The sequence below is a fragment of the Oreochromis niloticus genome, linkage group LG2 (genome assembly GCF_001858045.2).
Source record: "Oreochromis niloticus isolate F11D_XX linkage group LG2, O_niloticus_UMD_NMBU, whole genome shotgun sequence".
Classification (NCBI taxonomy): domain Eukaryota; kingdom Metazoa; phylum Chordata; class Actinopteri; order Cichliformes; family Cichlidae; genus Oreochromis; species Oreochromis niloticus.
The window spans coordinates 12,476,855-12,485,691 of NC_031966.2; the positions used below are offsets into that span (position 1 = coordinate 12,476,855).

The 8,837-nt window shown below is 37.9% G+C and overlaps 1 long non-coding RNA gene across 1 annotated transcript in view; it reads left to right on the top strand.

The window, feature by feature from the left end:
- Positions 1-8,257, top strand: part of LOC112847756 (uncharacterized) — a 50,155-nt gene extending 41,898 nt beyond the window's left edge. The window contains exon 4 of the long non-coding RNA XR_003221517.1: positions 8,031-8,257. This is a non-coding gene — a long non-coding RNA (uncharacterized LOC112847756). The remainder of the gene's footprint in view (positions 1-8,030) is intronic.
- The last annotated feature ends 580 nt before the right edge of the window (positions 8,258-8,837 follow it).

An 8,837-nucleotide genomic window follows, 5' to 3' on the forward strand; every position in this document is an offset into this window, starting at 1 on the left:
TGCAAAAGGTTCATATTGGTTATAATACTGACTGACCCCATTAATCTGAAATGCAGCACATCATTTGAGTTCGCTTTTAATTATTCAGACTCCAGTCCCGTCTGAGGTCTAGTTGCTACTTGGCCGGAAACAGCTCTCAGAGTACGCCGTTGCAAAATAGGCTTAAATCTCTACTGGCTAGCGTGATGGATGTCACAGTCTTCACTCACTGCGTTGCTTGAAAATGAGACACCAAGGCTTTAATTCTGTGAAGTGAAGAGAAAATTATTCTGAAAGATGTGCCGCATGAAGTACTGCATGGCGTTTTTAAAGGCAGCTATGCACCAGCTTGAGTTCATTTCAGAAACAGTAAATGAGAGCATGTGAGTGGGTGATGGGGTGGATATGATCACAGTATTACCATGCCAAAACTGAAACAAATTAACACCCTTACATCTTTTTCTGCTGTGACCCTTCAGCATTTCTTATATCTACTAATGTGTGGTTTTGTGACTGATGTCATTTTAACTTTCAGTGCTTAAGCATCAAAGTACTAAGTTTTCAAAATCACAGGAAAAAATATTGTTATTGAAATTTTTATGATTTCAGCCATAATATAATAAATCCCAAAACAGCCACAATCTGGAGGTATTATATTTTCCACACTTGCAATTAGACTTTGCTTAACTTATCCACCAAACTACTCATTTTGTCCTTGTTGTGCTGACCTTTACTGAACAAAATGCCTTTCGGCAGTTGCAGCATGATTCTCACAATAATTTAATACTGGAAAATCCATTGTGGGCACAAATGTGAACTACATGTAGAAAGATAATATATAAAACATCTCCTTTATGTCCCGAAAAAGGCAAAAATACATAAATAAATGAATAAATAAGTCACGTTTGCATATGTACAGCTTCCTCCCTACTCCTGCTATACAAAACAACACTGAGTGGAAATTTAGAGGGAATGGATAAGATAGGCATCAGTACCCAGATGATTGGAGAAATTATGTAAATGTGCCAAATTTGACAGCCACCCAATGCATCTAGCATTGCGCTTGGATATACATGAGATCATTTATTTTACATTTCATTTGAACTTTTCTCCAGAATAACTGATTCAATCATTATACTGTTTCCCAAGAAGTCTGAGGTACCTGCATAAAAATTAAATTAGAACCAAGTAAATATAATGAAGAGCATGAGATTGTTGATGCCATCCTAATTTAAGGCAGTAATTAAGGTCTAATAATGTTTGTAGTATGGGAAGGCTAAAGACCTGATTAAAAAAAGGTACATTTATTATAGATGCTAGCGTGCATTATACATGTCCTCATTTCCTGCATTAATTTTTAAAACATTGCCACACTCATGGCTTATCAAAAAGCACATATTATTATGTATGATGTATGATGTTACTGGCATCTATAACGCAGAAGTGAGCATTAGGAGAGGGCCTGTATCGTCTGTTCACCATTTCCACTCATGATCCTGATCATATATAATAATATGAGACAACCATCAATATTCCAGAACTAACTCTCCTTGGCAGGGTAAACACCATCATTTGTGAAACATAACCTAAATCTAACTCTAATAACTGCACACATAAAATTACACTGCTGGATAATGCTATCTAGCCAGGTATAAAGACAGTCTCTGAGAGCTGGGAAGTACTCTCACCACTTCCAAGAACATTAAATACAGATGCAGGGTGAAGAAAAGAGAGCTCCAAAATAACAGGAGGACAGGAGACGTGTCTGCTGTTTGGAAAAGTCTCGGTTTTAAAAATTAAGACTCGTTTGGTTCATTTGTGGTCACACTGCTTCTGAGGTGGACTTTCACTATAGGCTCAGGCTCCACAGACAGCAACAAGGAAACAGGTGAGACAAAGATCACATTTTACTCAAAGCAAACATTTCTACATTTTGATTTTGAGGATTATGAATTCGGATTTGCACTGATTACTAAAACTACTTGCACCTTACATATCCACACCAGCATTAATTGAATGTTTTTCTAATTGCCAACAAATTCAATTAAAACCCCCAAAACCAAGAAGACATAGTAGTCGATATATCAGTACCTGTGGCACTAAGCACCAAGCCAATATCGTTCATACTGGGGATGTAAATCATTCAAACAGACCACAAAGGTACAGTTTAATAATGAGAAAAGGGTCTTATTTTTCTTTCCCAGGCAAAACAGCTGGGTGCTCTATTCAAACAAGATAAGTAGTGCATCTGAAGGGGGCAATTTTCAGCTGTGGAGTAACACATGTTTTTTGTGATAGCACACTTTTATGCCAGCAAGCAATCAGGTTGGTGCATGTGACATTCATGGCAAATAAATACAGCTGCAGTGGTTGTGTTTAATGCATTAAAATATGTTGTGGGATACAAGTTTTTAAAAGTGTTTGCACAGTAACAGAGTTGTATGATATCAGAGGTCTAAACTATAGCGTGTGCAAACTGTGCAGTACATGTTTATCAGTATAGGAACAGGTTAGCGTTTTTAACTGACAATGTTCTGACTGTTTACCAACAGTTATTTGCATTATCAATAACAAGATAATATTTGTCTCAGTTATTAATCTCTGGGTCACTTCCATAGTGTCTCTTTTGTACAGTCTCCCTCCCCTTAACCCCAGCTGGTTGGGGTAGATGGCTGTTCCTCCCTGAGCCCGGTCTTTAACCGGGCTGCGGGCAGTCTTTATCCTTCAAGCTTGGGTCCTCTATTAGAGGTCTGAGAGCTTGAGGGTCCTGCACAGTGTGTTTGCTGTTCCTAGGATTGCTCTCCTATGGACACAGATCTTGGATGTCATTCCTGGATTCAGCTGGAGCCACTCACTCAGTTTGGAGTGCTCAGATTACCACTGTTCTCTTCACTTTCCACATCTTCTCAAGCTCCTCTCTCAGCCCTTGCTATTTCTTGAACTTCTCATGTTCCACGAGAAGTTTGAGTGATAGAAAGTGATCGCAACATCAGGAAGAAGGAACAGTTGCAGCATATGGTCGCCCCTCCCCGAGCCTGCTTCTACTGGAGGTTTCTTCCTGTTAAAAGAAAGTTTTCCTACCCACTGCTGCCAAAGTGCTTCTTCAAAGGGGGTCGTATGACTTTTGGAGTTGTCTCTTTTCTTTTCCCGGATCTTTACCTTACAAAATAAAGCACCTTGAGGTAACTGTTGTGATTTGGTGCAAGTTGAGTTGAATTGAATGCTCAAATATCCTGGGGGCGTATTCTATTTTGACCACGGAACTTCTAGACCATACTTGGCCTGTATACTATGCTAGCCACCAGGTTATGGTGTTCCTGTATACCCTGCTTGCTAGCATCTTGGACCCTGCCGTTATGTGCTGGATTGTCTCAGGGCACATGTCGTCTTGCCTTGTGTGGTAGACTCCAACCTCTATTGATCTTGTGTTCAGACTAGGAAGGAGGTTGAAGACTAGCGAGTGTCCTCGGTCTCCTTCCTTCCACTTACCATACAGTCTCAGGATGCTGGATTAGGGGTGAAACCCTCCGTGCATGGTAAGGAGCTTTCTTGCCTTGATGTCAGTGGCTTCCAACTCCTTTGGCCAGCTTATTATCACAGCAGGGTATCTGTGGGTATTGCTGGATCTTGTTATTCCCATTCAGCTGACTCCTCAAGACTTGCCTGACCCTCTGCAGGTATTTGGTGGTTGCAGCTTTCCTAGCGGCCTCTTCTTGGTTAAAATGGGGAAAATTTGCTCATGTTTACATGAGCCAGTTAAAGATGCACAGCAGGATTTTGTACCATCTGGAAATTAGCAATGGAGGAATCACCAACCCCCATATGAAGTGCATAACGGTGATCGAGTGGTGAGAAAGATATGGATTACTGTCTCAAAGTGCTGCCTAAAAAGAACTGCCTTTAATTTTGTCAGCTGCCTAAATTGCAAAAAGCTTCATCACCCATCTGACTGTAAAGTGTCCACTTAAACCAGGTGATGAGAGCCATCTAGGCCTTTATGGCATTAAGACACTTAAGCAACAGTCTAACAGAGAATGCAGCATTCTTTCTAAGAGGGACATAAGTCTGACTATAATCTACATAACACTGAAATGAAATTCTGTGCTTCCTAAGTATGAAGCAAAGTGGGAGCAAATATTTGTATCACCATTTATCATGCTATGCAAATAATATTTGAAGACAAACTATAGTTGCCTACAATTAGACATTAAAGATATTAACTGTAGGTTTGTGATCCTCAGACTGAGCAGAAAAGAACAGCTCAAACAACAGAGTCAAACACTTTTGAAATGGACCTATGCATACAAACTTTGGCACAATGTTTTTTTTTTTTCACTGATTTATTGGTTTTTTTTGCTAAGGAACCTAAAGATTTTATACACACACAAAATGGCAAAATCCATCCCTGACTATATTTTAGACAGATTTGTTTTAGTGAATTCTTATGGATGAAGCAAACAAAGACAGCTCCACTCTAAAATGATACTATTACATCACCCCAGTCCTGTACAAAAACCTTGTCAACTAAGGTCTTAAAATGTCATTCCTACTTGAATCAAAACCTCTATTGATGTAGACTAAAAAAAAATATTTCTACAGTTCAAAAGAAAATGTTTTGAAAATCCATTTATATCATCCACTCTATATTTTATATATTCTTTATTGACTTCAAGCCCCTGTGGCATGGTGCCATTTTAATCTGTGTGCAGCTTTGTAAAACAAGTGAATGAAAGTATACAGTGTTTGAAGGAAAATAGAAGTACAGAAACAATGCTGATAAATAATAAACACAAAGAAACAAAGGTGTAAAAAAAATATTTCTGCAAGCAAAGGTCTCTCACAAATCCTCATTGCTTGCAATGAATAGGACAAGTCTGATAGGGGGGGGGGGAAACTAACCAAGCACATTTTAAGCTGCATAGTTCCAATTTAACTTCCCTTAGCCTAAATAAAAAGTATTGTCTGTGGTTATCTGAGGCATAAAAATTGAAAGAAAAACTTGCACAATTACTAAAAAGAAATGTGTAAACCACTACATTACAGACCTACTTTTTCAGCCATTCTGTTACAGATTTGCTAATGTGTTCAGGATCATTGTCCTGTTGCATGGCCCATTCAGACAGATGGCCTCACATTTTGTATATAGAGGAGTTCATGATTGACTTCATGGCTGCAAAACAAGCCCACCACCATGCTTGACTGTTGATATGAGGCGTTTGTGCTGATATGCTGTTTAGTATTCACCAAACGTGTTGGTCTCCATTATGACCAAACATCTCCTCTTTGGTCTTGTCTGTCCAGTGGACATTGTTCCAGACAACTTGTGGTTTCCTTGGATGCAGCTTTGCAGGCCTAAGTTGTGCAGTCAGTGGATTTCTCTTGACACCCATTCCAAATATGTCATATTTGTCTTTTATAATTATACTATCATGAGCTAAGAATTTAGCATGCTAACTAAGGTTTGTGGATTCTGAACTGTGCCTCTTCGGTTTCTTTGTTTTTCTGTAATTTCTCTAATGAAGGGAGGGTCTGGTCTTGGGGCAAATTTGGTGAGACATCCACTCCTGCGACGACTCTGCCATTGTGTTAACAGACCTGAATGCTTCAAAGCATCAAACAGTTAAAACCTCTGCTGCTATAGAGATAGCCATGTTTGCTCATAATAAATAAATCAGTCAAATGAATCTTGTTTGCATTACATAGCTTCTAGTTACCCTTTTTATTCCCTATGGAAGCAGTAAGAGTGTACTTTGTTTTTTTTACAGGATTGCATAGAGTTCTGTAAGAACTTTTTTCATGACTGTACACTCACCACCACTTGGATAAATCTGCCTGGTCTGATGATTCTTGATTTCTGCTGTGACATTCTGATGGCATTGTCAATTTTTTTTGTAAACAACATGACAGCATGGATCCATACTGGCTGGTACCAATGGCTCAGGCAGCTGCTGGTGGAATAATGGTGTGGGGAATATTTTTTGACACACTTTAGCAGCAATTCAGCATTGTTTAAATGCTACAACCTGCCCGAGTACTGCTGCTAATATGTCCATCACTTTATGACTACAATGTACCCATGTGGTGGTTCCTACTGTACCAGCAGGAAAACATACTGAAATGATTTCTGAGGAAGGGGATTAACTGTCAAAAGGCTCTTAAATACAAAGAGGATTTTAATCATTTTAATAATCATGCTCTGTTTTGATTGTTTTGCTACTTTTGGACTAGCCTATTTTCTCTTCAGTATGATCAATATTGAAATTCCTCACTTGTAACAATACCATTTTGAGGATGAATATACTGTAACGAGATGATGTACATAAAAATTAGTTTAGGTTGTAGATTAACTTCATGGGGTCAACTTTTACCAACATTAGCTAATCTCCCAGCAATTGCCTCGGTCTTAACAGTTTAATCTTACTCCAGCAATCACATTAAACGCATGCTTTTCAACCACATTTGGAGGGTGATTAGCTTTTAACAGCAGCTTTATGTGTCAGCATTGCTCCTAACTGTAGAAAATGAACAGAAAGGAGCAGAAATAAATAGAACTCCTGCTGTGACAATACCATTTCAGAGAGAGAATGATTGCAGGTAAATGGTATATTAATAAGGCAGTATTATGCACAGGGGATTTCTGCTGCAGTGAGAATTTAGGCATGGTAGGCTGGTATAAAAGACTACAGCCAAAACATTGAATTGGTTAAAGGCTGCAGTGCAAAATTCAATCATTAGATTGCCTTTAATGAATCTAATGAGGGACTGTTAAACGGGTCGATGATGACCGGGATTGAGCAGTCTGTTATCACAGCTGGTCTGCTCATTGACAACGCAAAAACAGTTGATCTTCAAAACTTTGACAACTTCCAGCATCTTGTTTCATTTCAAGGAAAATTTTTAGATTTTGAGAGTGATGCAATGCAATTGGCACTTATTCACTACTCAGTACTTATTCAGCACACGTTACAATAGGCTGTTTAGAGTGGAGCATGCAAATGTTACTGTTAAGTGTTCTTGAAGCCACTGGAGTTTAGAGAACCTTTGAGTTAAATTTGTTACAAATCAATTGTGCATTTCACAAATGAGAGTAGTACTGCAGCAGAGGTCAGTTTAGTAGGTTGGGATTTTTTTTTTAGTTTTATTTGCTGTTTTCACTGCCTTAAGGCACTGTAAAACCTACACAGGTTTTTCTGTTTTCATCTTCTTTGTTAAGAACATTGAATTTGTTTTATAAAATCAAATTGCATTTACCCTTATCTTCAATATAACAACTGTATGCATTTACACATATACATAGGCACACACAGATATATCAGCTAAGTAAAGAGAAACAACAGCCCAGCATTACTTTAAGAAGAAGGTCAATGAGTCCAGAAAATTGCTAAAACTTTGAATGTAGAATCTACAACGTAAATAGTCATGAAAATAAAGAAAAAACATTAAGTGAAAACATGTGTCCGAACTTTTAAATGTAGTGTGAAGTTGGTAGTGTATGTATATGTGTGTGTATCCCAAAACTGGGTGAAAGAAACCTGGAATTCCAGTTATTTGTTACAAGGATGTTGGGTTGTCAGGTTTTACCAAGTCTCTAGGCTTGTGTGGATGGGGCTTTAGCATTTTAAAACCAGATGTTACATACAAAGTCTCAGTCAGATTCTAATCAAGGGAAATTGGACATTCATACAGTACCAACTTCTTAATCGTAATGCAGACCCAGCCTAAGGCATACCCTTGCTTTGTCTATTAGGGTGTTTTCACACCTGCAGTGTTTGGTCTGTTTAAATTGAACTCTGCGTCATTTTCCCCCTTGGTGCAGTTCATTTTTGCAGATGTGAACACAGAAATTGCAATTGGGTGTGAACCAAACACGGTTCCAATGAACTCCTGAGCAGCTGATTTGTGGTGTTTCACGTTGTGAAATAAATGAAAATTCTCCATGTTCTCCAATAACCCAGAACATTGTTATTGTATTATATAGATTTTAGCTGCTCAGCAGTTTTTGGACTCATTTGTATTTTCTTTCCTACTGAACAAAACATTTTCATTGACAGGTGTGGATTGCAGTGAAGTCAATTGAGCATCCAGACTCAGAGGCTTGAATTTTAATTTGTGAAAAATGCAAAGTGGGATTGTTTTGGGGTAAGTCCATGAAATCCAAGTTGCACAGTAGCTTCATATTCAGTGGTAGGCTATGCTACAATATGTGTGCATGATGGTGTATTATTGAAAGCTCACTGAAGAACATGAGTGCTATATAAAGGCAGATTTTTTTACACTTCTTGCATAAATGGGGAACCAGCTTTAGGCAAATGGTTGTGACTTATAATTATTATTATTATTATTATTATTGTTATTACAAATTTGATCTTAAGACATAAAATGTAAAACCAAGACTACTCCAGAGTTGAAAAAAAAGAAATACTAATAAAAGAACACAAGTGCCTTTAATCACAGCTGTATGCAAATTGTTCTGTTTTTCTGTCAGTGTTAAATAAATATGTAAATAAATCTCACTGTATTTAAAGTATGTAAATGCTTCCTGTCCTTACAGCTTTAAAGGTCGGAGCTAAAGTGAAAAACAGATTTTCCTCTTCCAACTTTTCTAAGCTCTTTTGCTAATTATAAACTTAGCTTTGAACTTGACCTCTTACATAATCTTACTGCACTCAAGTTAACAGTTCTGAATAAAGACATTTGTGAGAGCTTGTGGCAGGAGAAACTGTGGTATCCTAGCATAGCAAATGAATTTAGCTAATTGACAAGTGGAGGAGGAAAACAAGAAATATCTTCTAAAAATCAGAAAGTCTAAAATGTGAATTTTTTGACTAGCTCACTGGGTAAAAACACAATTAGTTAAT